Source organism: Numida meleagris, chromosome 2 (assembly GCF_002078875.1).
Source record: "Numida meleagris isolate 19003 breed g44 Domestic line chromosome 2, NumMel1.0, whole genome shotgun sequence".
In the NCBI taxonomy this organism is placed as follows: Eukaryota; Metazoa; Chordata; class Aves; order Galliformes; family Numididae; genus Numida; species Numida meleagris.
The window spans coordinates 30063364-30080809 of record NC_034410.1 but is presented as its reverse complement, the minus strand read 5'-3'; positions in this window follow the sequence as shown (position 1 = coordinate 30080809).

Below are 17446 nucleotides of genomic sequence, written 5' to 3'. Positions count from 1 at the left end.
AATATTGCAAGAGCTGCAATTTCCATTTTCTACACAAGGGGGCTGCCGAAAATCACTGTTGGCTCATGCTGTCTTCTGTTGTTATTTATTTATTTATTTTTCAGAGGGGCAGATGCACCCTTCTTGGGACCAGCATGTAAAAATTCCTCAGATCAAGGTGTCATAGATGTCATTCTAACTTTTAAAAGGCATTTCAATAGTTCACTCAACCACCTTGTAACTTCAGAATTTGATCTTTGAACCCTTTACTTTATACTCCATCTCTCTGTTCTTAGCTATTTCTGCATCCCTTAGTTTTTATTTCAGAGAGATTAGTTATGTTTTATAGATAGTCCACAAGACTCTACCACATGCATGAAAAAAAAACAAAACCCGTTTCTATTCAATGCCAAACTTTCTGTCAATTCTTTTCCAAGAGAGATATTGGCATGTTGTAACAGTAAAATCTACAGCGTTATAATATACATTTTGTTAGTTTGTTGCAGATGCAATTTCCTACTTATTTTCTTTGTCTTGTCTTACACCAGTTATAATTATCCTGAAGAGAACGGCTGCTTAGCTGACCATGTCAGTGAACTCGGCAAAGCATCTTAATTAACACAGATGTTACTCCAAGTGAAATTATTTTCCAGTTTTTCATTCAGTCTCTCTGAAGGCATCTTTATCTTCTCTTCATTGATTATAAAGGGAGCCTTGGTGATTAGCTTACGCTAAAAATCTAATTTCTAGATGCTGATGAGAAGCTGGAAGGAGTGGCAGACACACCAGAATGCTGCGCTGCCATTCAGCAAGATTTGGGCAGGCTGGGGAGTTGGGCAAAGAGGGATCTTACGAGATTCAACAAGGGCAAGCATAGAGTCCTACAGTTGGCGAGGAATAACTGCATGTATCAGTACAGGTTACAGGTTGACCTGCTGGAAAGGAGCTCTGCAGAGAAGGTTCTGGTTTTCCTGGTGGACAACAGGTTGGCCATGAGATATCAGTGTGCTTGTGTGGTCAAGAATACCAACTCTATCCTGGAGTGTATAAAAAAAGAGTGTGGCCAGCACGTCAGGGGAGGTGATCCTCTCCCTCTACTCTGCCCTGCTGAGGCCTTGTTTAGGATACTGTGTCAAGTTCTGAGCTCCTCAGTTCAAGAAAGATGGAGCTTCTGGAGAGAGTCCAGTGGAAGGCCACCAAGATCATTAGGGGTCTGGAGCATCCCCCTTCTGATGAAAGGTTGAGAGCTCTGGGGCTGTTCAGCCTGGAAAAGAGAAGACTGAGAGGTGGTGGAGTCTTCTCTGGAGATATTCAAAACTCACCTGGATGCTTTCCTGTGCAACCTACTGTAGGGAACCTGCTTTATCAGAGAGTTGGACTGGATGATCTCCAGAGGTCCCTTCCAACCCCTACAATTATATATTTCTGTAAAAAACAGGTAGAAAAAATGTTCATATGAAATGTAAGGATGATTAAGGTTAAATTTAACATGTTTTATAAGCAGAATGTTAGAAACTGAGTATGCTGTTTGCAATATTGCCTGCCTCCTTCAGAGAAACAGAGACTGTCACAAAGAGATAACAACGTCATTCTCAAACATTCATTAGGTTAACATAAATAATTATTACTAGATTAGACTTTACAGAACAGGCACAAACTCCTGTCATTCACACAGAGAGAACCTTTTGACCACATTGTAATCATCAGTATTTCACCTATAATGTTGAGGAGAGAAGCAAATCCAGCTTCAGATACCTCTGGGTATGCAAAATGCTCAGCTCTACCCAGCAGGATACTGTTGAAAGGAAAGGCAACTTGACCTTTTGTTAGTCTTTAGCGATCACAGGATGATTAGATTAGTATTTGGTGAGAAATGCTCTTCTCTTCTGCTAGAGATGTCCATATATAGCTTATGATGTTCTCTATGTAGGTATTTGAGTCACATAATGTGCATTCATGCTCTATAGTTAATAAATACTAAGTTTTATTTTTGGCTTTAACAGGCCTAGAAAATGATTTTTATTATCACCTCTCGCAGTTTGAAGTATTTCAATTCACTTAGCAAAATGTTTACACCAGGCAGGAAAAAACATGTTTTAACATGACTAAGACTGCTTTTCCTTCCTGTCGTGCTTCATTTCTGCTAGGCAGCTAAATGAGATAAGGAGGATAACTTCAGACTATTCGTGAAAAACAAAAAGTGGATGGAAAAACAAAAAATGTTTGACTGCAGCATAAACAATGCATTGATTTAACACAGAAACTTCATACCTGTTACATTATGCTAGAAGAACCACAAGCAAAGTTCTTTCTCATGTATGTGTACCTGTTCTGACAGACTACGAGAGTAAATCTTTATTTTTTCAAGGTAAGATTTTACAGAACGAAATTACTTTTGCAGGAAAATATCAAGTGATTTTTCAGTGTTTGTACAATCCTTAGGTGATTAATTTCTTTTCTGCCCTTACAATTAATAATGCAAAATTAAACCTAACCATGAATCTAGGTTTTAGGTTGATACTTACATGAAAGCATTTCACTTAATGGAAGAACAGTCTCAATAGCATAATCAAAAGCCAGGACAGCTCTCTGTATAACAAAGCCCCTAACATTTGTTTATAAATATACTCCCAGAGCCAAGAGACTCCAAATACTCTCACTACCAATACTGATAATAAGATAGTTTTCAGCTGTTATACCCATGCTGCTAGAACCTTGCTAGATACTCTGATATCCACATGCAGACAAGAGGCAGGAATGACTTCAAAAAAGCAACAAACAACATAGTACACCTTTGTATAGATTTCCTATGTCATCTCTGTTAGTCATAATGGCAGAAACATCTGATTTATGTTCTCCAGTCTCCTGGTCCTTTACTACCAGGCTGCTCTGGTGCATTAAGGTGGTCTGCCTTAAGTGCTTTTACTGAATGCCCTGAGGTTGCTGTCAGCCCCTTTCATCCAGCTTGCTGATACCCCACTGGGTAGCAGCCTTGGTCCCATTCACTTGCCCCAGTTTGGTATCATCTGTGAACTTGATGAGGACACAGTTTTGTTCACAGTCCAGGTCATCAACGAAGACATCAAATAATAGCAACTCTGGAGAAACACCACTTGCAACTGGCCACTGGCTGTGCTTTGAACCAGGGACAACTCTTGGAGCATAGTGCATCTAGGTTTACACCAGTTTTGTAGTCCATCCACCCAGCCCATATTTCCTTATTTTGGATATTCCTGTATCTACTACAAAAGAAATCTAAAATAGAATGTTATTTTCTGCTCACTCAGAACTATTTCAAAATTTATCTCTGCTTTATGGTACAGTATTTATTGTCCAAAATAATGGAAACACAACATATATGGTTGTAGAGTCCCTGTTTCCAGATACACTTAGAGTAAAAGGAAAAATTTCTGAATGGAATGGGAAAATCTACCATATAAAGAGAGATGAAAAAGGATTGGAACTATTTCACCGAGAAGAGAATGGAAAGGACATAATTTGTATATAGGGTACACGGAAAAAAAGACTGGAAAAATCTTTGTTCTCCCTGTGTGAGAGCATCAGCACAATTTTAATATCCAAGAACAATAGAACTGTTCATCTGGAACCCAGCAGGAACGTTACATCCATTTCCAAATTTTTTTTCTAGCCTCATGTCTGATATATTAGCCTAGACTGTACTGGACTTCGTGTCCTTTTTGTATGATTTTGTCTTACAAACCTGGTCACAAGTTCACTACTTAGGGATGTACTTCCATTATTCTTTACTAAGATAAGGTAAATATTATAAATGAGTAATCTGATACAATGTACACTTTCTACAGCACTATTACAAAGACAAATATTTCTTGGACACAAAAGAGCTGCAAACATGCGAAATCATGCTGCCTGCTCATACACAGAACGCAGCTTCAGAGGGCTGCACCAAGGCATTCCGACTTGCCTGAGGGTGAGCAGAAGCTGTATAACAAATAGCAGATACAGGTCATTTCAAGAGAAATATTAGTTCAACTGCAACCAATTTTCTGCCCTTTCCCATGGGAGATTGTTTTTCATGGGCCTATTTTTAACTTGGATTATTATTCCTTACTATGTTGTGATAGCCACAGGAGTATTGTTTTCAGTTTATCAAAGTAAATGTTTATTGGGGAAAAAAAAGAACTTATTCAGATAGTATGTAAAATGCAAAAGAAAAAAAAAAAGAAACAACAACAAAAAACCCTTAATCACTCAACTCATGTTCTTTATGTTAGAAGCAAAAAAATCATAACAAAAGATACATTGAAAGCACTGATCCAAAACATTATGAAATTAAGGTCTCAGGGTTTAGTAAGAAAAACATGGAAAAGGATAATCTTCCAAGGAAGGTGTAGCTTGTTGCATTAGCCACTTCAGGAACCAGCACCTTAAATCAAAACCTGTCAGCCAACCCACTGACTTTGCCATGGTGAACAGAGGGTATGCAGGGGAATTGCTTCCGCAGCCCTGAGCCTTTGCTGCTGGTGGTGCCTGAGTGTGTCCTGTGACATTTTAAGTTCGAGGGTTGAAGGCTTCTCTGAGAGCAGCCTCTTGAGACCTCACATCTGCATTTTTTTTTACCTTTGTTCTTTTACTCTAAAAGAAAATAAGAACATAACGCAGCTGTGCAGCAAGTAGATTTATCCAAACCATGCTGGAAGTTAAAGTCTCCCTATTCTGCCCCAGCTGATACACCTGTATGAATGTCAATGGAAACCACAGGTTTCACAAAGAGCTTCCCAGGTGCTGGTGAGAACAATAAGAGGTATGTGAGAGCAAAAGGGTAGCATTATAAAAAACAGCAAGGCATACCTGTTTGTTTTCAGTTATAATGGAGGGCAATGGGCATAGAATGAAGTCTCAAAGACAATAATTAAAATATGGTTGAAGATACTTTTAAAAATGCATGATCATGGATTTCACTGTCTCTAAATACTGCAGTATCATAACAGTAAATGTTTTAGTTTTGAACATTTTGATTGAATTAATTTCACAAACGTTGACAACGTTTAATTAGCAATACGTGGGATTTTTATTAATTGAAAGACCAGTGGAATCCTTTAACAGTCAACACCCTCCATTCTCTGGTTAACTTCACTACTCATCAGCAGGGTAAGTATGTTCACTGCAGAACTTTAGTGTGAATTTTATTCTGTTGAATTGAGTAACCAGTGAAGTCAATTGGGTTGAAGAGCTCAGAGACTGAATATCATAGAATCACAGAATCATAAAATCATTTGTGTTGGAGGGGACCTTTAAGGGTCATCTAATCCAACCCTCCTGCAATGAACAGGGATACCTACAGTGAGATCAGGTGGTTCAGAGCTCCATCCAGCCTGACCTTGAACATCTCCAGGGATGGGGCACCCACCACCTTCCTGGACAACCTCTTGCAGTGTTTCACTACTCTTATTAAAAAAAACAAAACCAAAAAAAAAACAAAAAAAAAAACAACAAAAAACTTTTTTCTTATATCTACTCTAAATCTCCCCTCTTTTAGTTTAACACCATTTCCCCTCATCCTATCACAACAGATGCTGATAAAGAACCTGTCCCCATCCTTCTCACAGCCCCCTTTTAGATGCTGAAAGGCCACTATCTGGTCTCCCTGGAGCTTTCTCTTCTCCAGGATGAACAGCCACAGCTTTCTCAGCCTGTCCTTGTAGGGGAGGTGTTCCATCCCTTGGATCAAATTTGTGGTCCTCCTCTGTATGCACTCCAACCACATAGAGGACCCCTCTATTATTTAGAAAATCTACCAGGAACTGAACAACCTAAGGACATATACTATTACAATAAAGGATACTACAGGTACACAAAGAATTTTCAGAAGGGGAAAATAGATTTATTATTACATTTAGTTGCACTTTGGGTGTCAGAAAGCATAAGGATATAGTAAGAATACTCAAAGCATGCAGATGCAGATGCTGCAAAATATAAGACTAATACAATTAGTTCTTAAGATACATGGATAGAAGTGAAAGAAGCAGTAAGATCGTACTGTGAAACTGCCTCCATCATAACTGCATAATGTAAGTATGGCCTTAACTGCCAGGTCAATACCTTGCTTCAGTTTTCCAGGAAGCTGGTGATATCACGTATGAAGGCAGAACGACAAAGGAGGCAGGCAGCATGGAGATGGAAATCTCTAGACACAGAGTTTGCAGGTTCTGTTTAGATAATCTCTGCTCCAGAAAGAAAATCTGCAGTTCTGCCTGAGGGCAATCAGTCTGAGATATTCTGGATACAACAGAGGCACATCGTATGCTTCACTAGGTAGAAAGTAGGTGTTATTAGTGTTCTTGGATGTGAAGAAACTGATTAGAAAACATAAATGATTCCATCACCTTCTGTGCTTGTGTAAACAGTTTATGTGATCTCAATTTTTTTTAATCAATAATAAGTATAAGAGGAAGAAGAGAAAAGTGTAATTTGTATTCAAGTTGATCATCCGTAGTCTAATTTAACAAACTCTTCCCACATCAGCAAGAGTTGAATTTTAAATTGTCTTGTTAAATAGTTGGTACCTTTCAGAACTGAGGATTTGTTTGAAGTTTCTGGTTCAAATTTGACCTGTTATTCAAGGGATGAATTTGACCTGCAAATTCAGAAGAGAAATATAATAATTGGTGCAATACAAGGCAACATTGTGACCTCCACCAGCATATTCCTTTTACAAGACATGTCAGAATGAAATCTTCCACTCCTTTAGATTCAGATAGTGCATCATAGTATATAAAATTCTTGTTTAAGATTGGTAATTTGTGCCATGTACTGCATGTAAAGCAGAAGCTCAGACAATAAGTTGTTATTTTACTGTTCGCTATGGTATTAAGCTCAACTGGGACTGCTAATTTATAAAATACACACATAAAAATATGTCATTGTAAATAATACAATACACATGAGGTGTACAGTCCACAGCCTCAGCTGTAAATATTGAGCTATGGTTAGGAACATTTTTCATAAAAGCAGATTTCTATCTGAGAAGTATTTTTCATTTACTTTCCTTTGTACTCACACTCAGTGTATTTGGTAGAATGTATAGGTTTTATAAGTACCTCTCTAAACTGAATAGCTTTTGCAATACTTTCTTTGGGTTCTTCCATTCAAGACTGTTGCTTTCTCCTCTTATTTCAACCAGCAGTGATGCAAGTTGGCATTGTGCTGCTCTCTGTCTTCACAGAGGAAGTATATAGATGTCCCAGCAGCAAACAAAAGTGGGAGGAAATGGCTGTGCAACCCATAAGCTCTGACCCATTCAGAGCAGCAAAAGACAAGAAATGTATTTTTAAATGTCAGCTGTCTCCTCTGCAGAGGATAAAAATTCTGTTGCAAAAAAAAAAAAAAAATCATGTAAAACTTCTTCGCTTCAGATGAAAGACTCCCTAAACAAGCTAACGATACTCTACTCAAAACTGATGCATTCCAATTTTATAGTGACTAGTGTTGCCTCAGGGAGAACTCTGACATTCACAGAAAAAATTGATAATTATTATTATTTTTTGAAATTTGATTAAGGGACCTTTTTACACAATTTAAAATATTTGCTATAAAATTAATAGTATTGCAAATAATGGTAGAATTATATTAATATATATGATATAATTGTATCACATGTAATAAGATCCACACATTAAATGTTTTGTTGCTCACAACATATATTTATATACTGTGCATATATTATAATATTCCTATTTTCTTTCTGCTGGATGTATATATATATGTTGTTCTTCTGAAAGAGTGACTACAGAAATTTGGGTTAGTATATGGTATTTGCTTCCTGGATTAATTAAATGATTGATTTTACAACGCAATTTATTTTTTTAGAAAGAGCTGTCATCGGTTTTACCACGTTGAGTAATTGAATGCTTATAGACACAGACACACTTTAAGCTAATGAACGCTATTGTCTTTTTGTATTTTTCTAGTAGAGTAATAACAAACTTCATTTTCTTTTCTATACAGATTTCAGCCTGACCTTCCCTCTCCCCAGGTGCAATGCTCTTGACTCAGACAGTATTTGAAATTTCTGGTAACTCTCCAAATGATACATTTAAAGGATATTTTTATTAGCATCTGATTTGTGTTTGCTGGTGACGTGTCTGGCCCTCAGCACATAACCAATAGCTTGCCAAAACATAAGTTCTGTGGGCTAGCTTCTCAGTTTTACACAGAGGCTTTTCTTGATTCACACAATTTAATCTTTTCTTTTTGTTACATTTTGAGAATTTCTATGACTCAGACAATTAACACCATAATTCTGATAGAAATAAACATTCTCTACTGTCAAAAGTGAATACAAAACTTACAGCTATAGACCACAAAAATCAGCTTCTTCATTGATCAGAAACTTCTAGACGATGGGAAAATGTGCTTGAAGACAATATGAAGCTTGGATTAGGAAAATGTTTTTCTGAAACAATAAAACCATTTATTTTTAAACGACAAGTCATTTCTCTATACAAGTTGCTGTGTTTGGATTATGGAAAGAGGAGCTGCATTTTGGAATGGGCTTTTTATTTGGAACATTTCCTTTTCAATTTTATTTAGCTTCAGAAAACACATGGATGAGCAGTAACAGAAAGAGGCCTTGTGCTTCAGCCTTATCAAAGCAATTTCTTTGCACGTAACGCACATTTCTAATATGTGGAACATACTGAAAAAGGCTAAGGAATTTTGAAAAAAATGCACATCTACCTCCCTAGGTGATACTGTTGCCCACCTTTAAGCCATTGTCATCCACAGCAGCTCTCCAAATTCATCACAAGTATCAGTGTCCATCAGGACTTCATTTCAGGAACAAAACCACAGATAGGGCTCCTTCCCAAGTCCAAGCTCAAACTAGATTTTGATAGTGCAGGAATAGACACCAGCCTGAATTTGAAGCAAAGTAGAAAAGCTGTTGGTCTACCCTTTCACTACATCTTTTCTTACATTTGCTTTAACAATTCTTTCAGTGGCTGGTCCCCTTAAGCTGCAGGCTGGTGAAGGGAGGTTTTAGCAAGGTGGAGGTTGGCCTCTTCTTCCATATAACAGTGACAGAACAAGAGGTAATGGCCCTGAGTTGCGACAGGGGAAGTTCAGGTTGGATATAAGGAAAAACATCTCTGAAAGAGTGGTGATGCACTGGCACAGGGTGCCCAGGGAGGTGGTGTAGTCACTGACCCTGGAGGTGTTAAAGAAGAAGGTGGATGTGGTACTGAAGAACATGGTCAGTGGGCACGGTGAGGATGGGCTGACGATTGGACTGGATGATCTTAGAGGTCCTTTCCAACCTTAATGATTCTGTGATTCTATGAGTGGATGTTTTGGTTGATGTCTCTCCATGCAATTCTGTGCTGGCCAGCTTCATCATGAAAGGACATGTGCAAGAAAGAGGCATGGAAGGAGATTTAAGCATTTTTCTGAACTGCAGCAAACTGTCTCTGTGGTCAGATACTTGCAGAAACTTTAAAAATTCAAGATGACCTGCAGAACTGATTAATGCAATATTGCAATTTCATAGAATCACGGAATGGCTTAGGTTGGAAGGGACTTTAAAAATCATCGAGTTCCCCCTGCTGTGGGCAGGGCTGCACCCACCAGTTCATGCTGCCCAGGGGACATCCAGCCTGGCCTTGAAGGCCTCCAGGGATGGGGCAACCACAGATTCTCTGGGCAGCCTGTGCCAGGGCCTCACCACCCTCTGAGTAAAGAGTTTCTTCCTAACTTCTAACAAAATCTTCCTTCTTTTAGTTTAAAACCATTCCCCCTTGTTCTAGCACTATCAGGTTGTGCAAAAATTCTCTCTCCTGACTGATTATAAGCTCCTTTTAAGTACTAGAAGGTCTTAGTGAGGTTTCTCTAAAGTCTTCTCTTCTCAATTTGAATGACATTTTAAATGTAGGTCATATGTAATGTACCCTTCTGACACTTGTGCTTCTTCTCGTCCATCTAAACACTATGTATCATTTTAGCTCCTACAACAGCGACTGATTTTATAATCAAGATTAAGAGCCTTCACTGTGAATATATCTTTTAAACTTGTATGTCTGAATTCAAAAATACAACGAGCTGAAGAAAACACACAGACAAAAGTGATGTTTTAAGAATATAAAAGGAAGAAGGAAATGAAGCTCTTTGAAAATATCTGTGAATTTACTTCCCATTATCTTTTGTCCTGGCTTCGGGGACTTCTTATTAAGAATGACACCCAGCAGGATGATTGCACAGGAAAAACTGGACAGCCATGTAATCCAGGAGGCATTATCACAAAGTGAATGCATAAGACAGTTCACCTGGGATAGCTGTGATGCCACAAGTTTCTTGATAGGGAATTTAAATGGTGGATGTCATTAATTGGCTGAATTTGTCTCCTGCATGTGAAAACAAATCACGGTTGAGTGATTTACTTATGTTTTTAATCAAACATTATCTCTCAGGAGGAGACCTGACTGCTCACTGGGAATTTTCTTGCACTGCTATGCAGAAAAGCTATTCTCTTCTCCTAGAGACAGAATTTGTCTCTGCTTGAGCTCTATTAGTCACTAACAGTGAATGCATCAGCTACCACTTCTCACTAGGCAATAACAATGACTGTGACCACAGCGGAAACCCAGGCTCCTTGCAGTCTCTTCCTCCTCTGCTTTTGTTACACAAGATTTCATATTATTCATGATGAGTGATCTTATTTAGTTTAGGTTTCTTTACATATGACTGATTTAGATGCTATAAAGTAAAAACTCTTTAATAAAACTTGATCAGACACCACTCAGTTACAAAAGCATTTGTAAAATAGCAGAAGTCAAAATCCATTTTAAAATGAAGTATGTATATATTTTTTTTCCCCCCAGATCTCTCTGATGTGACCAGGAAAGCAAACCAATATGTTTTGGTCGAAGGAGGTAGACTTTTAAGCTTTTCCCTACATCTCTTTAAAGCCACATGGTGCTATGTAAATTACTTGCAACTAAAATAATCAGGAATAGCTTCACTGAAAGGCAGCTTAAACGGACCCTTTAGGACTAACAAAATTGGAGATTAACTTGACTTAACAATGCCCCTGAAATACTTGAGCACATAGTATTCCAGGGACTCAGTTTATCCTCTTGCATTGAACTGCACAGTTTCAGGTACAATTATGGAAATAGGAAGAGATCACAGGAAGTTAATAATAGCTATTGAACCAAATACTCAGCTAGAATAATTATTTTGGCCCTGCTATAAGCAGGCAGCTTTAGTTAGAAGCAAACCACAAAACACATAGAACATGCCACTCCAAATCAGAAAAGAGGAGAGAGGAACATAAAGGGAAATAAAAGAGGGAGTAAAATCACCTATTTATTGTTTGCATCCAGGCAACAAGAAACAGATAGGGTGTCTAATGCCCACATTAGAGGTAGCTAGATGGCATCTGTCTGCACTTTCACTTGTAAGTGAGCTTTTACTGGGAAAATGTTCACAGCAAAATGCCTACTGTGCCCTTTACAGCAGCTCATCTGCTCATCCCAATGCACACCAACATCGCTGCTCTTCTAGAGAGAAGCCAAGAGCTAAGAAATTCACATTCATCTTGATCACTTGTAAGAAACCAAGAGCCTTCCTGAAGGTGTCTCAACACAGAGTGATCCTCTGCCCTTTCTCAGAGCACAGGTGTTAACTATTTCCTTGAGAGCATCTCACTTCCCCTCCCAAAGCACAGGATTACTGAAAAAGAGATGCAGCAAGGGAGCTAACTAATACCTCTGGGGCTTTGATGCAAATCAGTTGTCAGTCTCAGGAAATTTTATCCTGAGGTGTAAACTCTGTCAAATTGAAAGAGATGGGTCTGGCAAATCAAATGGTCTAAAATCACCATGGAGTGGCCTAACCTAGAGCTCTCCAAACTCACAACTCTGCAACAGCTTTGTGTGCTGGAAAACCTAGCACTTTTATCTAGGTTTTCCTTGCATTTTCTGCCAAGAAAAGATCATGAAAGAAAATGCCTTTGACTACCAAAACATCTGCTTTGGGAGTGGTTCTGCAAAGGAGACAGGAAGATAACAAGGTTTTTTTTTCATACATGAGACATTCATATAATATTATGAATTACTTCAGAAATTCATCAGCAGAAATAAATAAATAAAATAACATGCAATCTAGATGCCTGTGACCTACGTTAAAAAGCTGATCCTGCCATCTTGTGAGACGGAAAGCAGAGAGGGAGGCTTGCACAGCAATGCTGATATCCTGTACGGAGGAAAAGAGTTTAAATAGAAAACTAAAAGCAGATCTGATGCAGTTGCTCTGTATTTTTATGTCTGACATTATTTTGTGGGTTATCTGTATTAAAAAACACAGACAAGGCAAAAATATACAACTGCGTTCAGGGGTAGGTGCTGAAGTTTATGGCAGGCCCATAATACCCCAACCCAGGGCAAGAGCCTGCAGGTGCAGGGTAAGGACTTGCAGGTGAAAGAGAGGAGTAGTGAAAGTGGTTCAGGAGTGTGTGACAGCAGCTGGGGCTCTGTGAGAGGCTTATGTTAGACCTGTCAGGGAGCACGTTGGCTACAGCCTCTGTGCTGTGGGATAGGACAGGTTCTGGAAGGAATGTGTCTGCCCTTCCAGCCATCTGTTTGAGAAGACAGAGAGAAGGACTTCAAGTGGTAAGTATTATACTGGTTGTTGTGGGTTTGCTTGTGATGCTTCTTTGTGTTTGGTTGTGTCCTGTTCTGTTACCTCATCAGAATTCTTGGTTTGGAGGGATATAATGCAATGTGGCCTGTTTTTCAGATTTTTATTTGCAAGGGTTGTCAAGCTGGGAATTGCTATGAATTGTTTCTTTCTTTTTCCACTTGTCATCTCTGTAAAAAAATCAAAGGGCATCCAAGGAAGCCCCATGTACTGCTGATGCTTACAGCATTCATAAGAGCACACATGTGCCTCATCTATGCACTGGTAGCTCCTTTTCAGATTTTTTTTTTTTTGTCTTAGCTTTCTCTGCCCTCACTACTTATCTTCTCTCTTCCTAACATTGTGTGACAAGCTAGGCTTCCTGACAATAAACCTGCCCCAGAAAGTGCCTATAGTTCCCTGGAGCTACACTTAACACTGAACTTCAAGGACTCTGCAGCCCAAAAGGAGAAACAATTTTACTAGCAGTTTTGATTCTAATGGTCTTTCCCTGGGAGAATCACTGGGTTACGAGGGAAGAAATTTTTTGCCGTGGATTCTATTCTCCTCCCAAATTAACATCATGAAACAAGGTGCTACAGCTGCACATTTTTGGACATAGGCACATCTGAGGGAGAAAAAATTAAAAAAAAAAGTTTGTGTGAGTTCACTACAAGTGAAGATCTCACAAACAGCAGTTTTTATAGTGCAAAGAGTTTTTACAGTGCAAATAGTGTGTTCATAGTCAAGCCTAAATTTCTCTGCTCGAGGGCAAGTTATTCAAGAAGAAATTTGCCTTGCAGCCCTGCCAGCTGCTGTGCCTGAGCTCGGCAGTGCTATCACAGCAGCATGGAGCGCGCGCTCATGTCTCTAAAAATACTGTGGAAGAGCACAGAGGCAGAGATGGGCAAGATCTCTGCCGATAGATGTCACTGTTGCATATATTATGCACCTTCACGCTTCTGGCAAGCACTGTTGGATGTAGCTGCTCAGGGAAAGGACTGGATTTGTGTCCTGTGTGCTTTTTAATACACACGCCTGTCCATACGACAGGAAGTAAGTGAACTGGGGTTTCTGCTGGCTAGTGCTTCATCAGTCAGACTGCTAAAAATGTTTCATTTGTCACTTAGTGACAAAAGCAGACCTTCACTGTGGATCTGTTTCAATATGCAGGCCTGGAGATTAGCAATGCCATCTGCAATACGGTGATAAATAGACATCCTACAGATAAGAGAGGTGAAGCAGAGGAGGCACAGAGCAGCACAAACCAGTGCCCAGCCATTCCAGCCCCGAGACAACATCTCTTTGGATGCCATGCTGCCGCAGGCAAACGTGACAGAGCAGGGCTGGCATGGCTCCTGGCATGCCCTGAGGCTGACTCACGCCCAGGAGAGCCACCAGAAGGCCCCATTGCAACATGGGGCAGTGCACCTTGTCTTGCCCGCGTCTCAGCTGAGATGTTGCCAGGAGGCAATTTGCAGGGGATTTGATCTCTTAACAGGAGATTGCTTTCCCTTCCTCACTGGCTCATTCATCCTGGCCTCATTTCATGCCATGGCCCCTTCTCATGCTCCTGCATCTCTGGCTGCATAGCAGGGAAATCACAGAAAATGTTACTATAATTAACATGCCACTCCAGGATCTCATTCCTGGCTCATGAGTCATCCCCTCTTGTTCTTCCCCCTTATGGCAATTCACGTGCATCTGTGCCTTTGCCTCAAATGGCAATGTTTTCACTACTATGCCCCTTGCTCAGTGATGCCAGGTAGAGCAGGCAGTTTTGATCCTACCAACATAACCGGAAAATCTGAAGAGGCTTTTTGGCCTCCTGAGTTTCCTGCATCTCATTAGGCTGCCCGGTGCACATCTGTAACAGCTCACAAGCAGGCCTGTCAGCACATGGCTCATTAAAGAACTGCGTTTGCCAGCTTCTTTTGGCCTAACTCCTTCCCTTCCTGGCCTAGCACAAGTGCTGCTCTGTGCTCTGATACCTTTGTGGGAGCCTGAGGGAGACTGAAGCAGTCTGTGAGTGTCACACTTCTCTGTGGGCGTCAGTGCGTGCTGATGTGCAGTGGCCACCATGCTCCCTGAGCGTGGTGAAGTGGAAAAGTCCCTGATGGACTTGCCTTGCCAGTTACACAGAAGATTTTGGCCTCTTGCAAGGCCTTTTGTAACTCCTATCTTTCCCTGATCATATTGTATCTACATGTACGTTAAAAAAATAAAGAAGAAACAAAATTAAGTCGAGGGAATTTTTTTCCATTATGTCATTACTTTGTCTTAATTAAAAAAAATAGTTAATCATCAGAGGTTATTTCTTGAACCATGTAAACTACTATACTAATATCAAGACCCAAAGTACCTCAAGCTTAGGCTTCCTCAAAACCTTTGTAGCCCCAGCAACAAAACCTGGAGGTACAAAGTGAGCATTGTCACCTTGCCCTGCTAATGCTCTCTTCCTCAGGAATCTCAGACATTTCCTGGATTGGGGATCCAGAGAATTTCTCACAAAAACATTGCTCAAGAACTATTTTGGCTAAAACCATCTTGATTTATGGCACCTTAAAAATATTTTCAGCTGTCTGTTGAGGCACTAAAAAACATGTACATTTGTGTGAGCTTGTACTAAGGAAGAAGGAAGAGGGGCTTTTGATTAAATACTAGCAAGTTTTTTTATTAGTAAAAATATTAAAATCAAGTAATCAAACCAAATGTGAGTGAAAACATGGGTGGCACCTCTCCCTTCTCCAGACCCAATTCGTACCATCAGCAAATACCTCGAAAGGACAAAGTTTGCCTGCTAGGTCCAAGCTGGGCTGCCAGCAGCCCCAGGCCCTAGTTGTCTCCTGTCTGGGAAGAGGGGTGGCAGAGTGTCCCACCTGGGATATCCCTGCTGGAATGTTGTGGAACATCTGTCCTCATTGTGCTCATTGTGCTTTGGGAGACTTTGTAGTTCTCTACAACTTCCTGAGAAAAGGCTGTAACAAGGTGGGATTTGGCTTCTTCTCCAAGGTAACAATGATAAGATGAGAGGTAATGACCTTAAATTGTGCCGGGGAGGTTCAAGTTGGATATTAGGAAAAATTTACTCTCTGAAAGAGTGATGTTGTATTGGAATGGGCTGCCCAGGGAGGTGGTAGAGTCACCATCCCTGAAGGTGTTCAAAGAACATGTAGATGTGGTGCTTAGGGACACAGTTTAGTGGGCAATATTGGCGGTGGGTGGACAGTTGGACTGGATGATCTTAGAGGTCTTTTCCAACCTTAATAGTTCTGTGATGCTACAAAACAAGTGTTTGTGCTGTGAGTGTTCAGAGATGCTTAGTGGGGATGGGTGGCTGCTGTGGCTTCCTGTCATTGTCCTGCATTTCCTCTTCACACATCTGCCTCAACCCAGGCTTCATTCATTTTCTATAACTCTTTCTTTCTGGTCAGCAAGCTGGTGAACACGCGCAGGTTACCTGTGTCCCATTTGAATGAGAAGAGCTTTGCAAGGTGCACAAGTTCTTCCTGCTGCTGCCTTATTCATCTGCTGCTCCTCAGTCCCCTTCCCCAACAGTTTCCCCTTGTCGTAGGAGAAGTGTCACAGCACTGCTGTGGTTGCACCTCCAGCCCAATAGCCCCAGGACCAGCTGATTTGCTCTGGATGTGCATTGTATTCAGTAAAAAGGACAGCAGAGGTTAATTAAAACTATTTGCAGCTAAATGTGGAAAATAGTTTTGGCCACGGAAAATTGCTGAAAAAGTTGAAGTTCTTCATCTCAACACTTCTAAAATAAAAAATAAAGATTTTTACTAGCAGAAATTATTTCTGATGAAGAATTTTATAAGCAGAAACAATATTTTCTATTTTCTGCAGTAAAATGTTTGAAATTGTTGGTTTAGCCAAAATAATTTTTAGCAGATATATTTTCATTCTGGCTTCCCCCAAAACAATTCAAGGGAGAACATCTTTGCAATGGTTTTGCAATTGTAATTTGCTAGGGCAGAACATGCCGTGGCAGAATTAGCAGTCAGGTAAGGCCTCTGTGCTTTGAAACTTGTAATTTGGTGAACAGATTTTTCCATCCAACAACGGCTGAGAAAAGCAAATGCACTGCCTTTGATCTGAGCATAATGAGGCTTCTTAAAAAAAATATGACCTTTTGAAATGCCTCCTGCTAGTTACCCAGAGAGCTACAATACACAACAGAAATCCTCTTTCTTTGTTAGTTTCCTGCAGCATCATTACTCATCACTTCTGGAGTTTGCTTACTCTTTTTGTGGAACTCTTTGTTTGAGATACTTTATTATTGTGTTCCAAAGTATTCAAGCAGGACTGAAGTGGAACCATACTGGTCATTTTATAAAGAACTCTGGGGAAATACCTCCTCCTCTGTTGACAGGTTTGCCATTTAATCTGAAGCAAGATAGGACAAGTGAATGTCATGAGCTGAAAGAGCGAAGGCCACTTGAAAGATGTATGGCTAGTGTTCTTGCAGCACATCATTTACCCCTTGAGTGTCATGAATTATTTCCAGAAAGCACATGCATCTGACTGTGATTTAATTCAGCCTTTAATAGTTGCCAAGATTTTTGGTAGGTTAAAATAGTGCAGAGTCCTAAAGGAAGATTTAGAAATATTTCTGCTTGTGTGTATTCATCTAACTACGAACTAAAAGAAGCCAGGGTTTGGATTTTTTTTTTTTTTCTGAATTGTTCTCATTTGAGAATAGCTTCAGAAATAGCTGGCATGTTTTAGAAGCAATAGTCTAAATAGTAAATATGGTAACAATTATAGCAAAGCCCCTTCTGACTGTGACATATCATCAAACTGG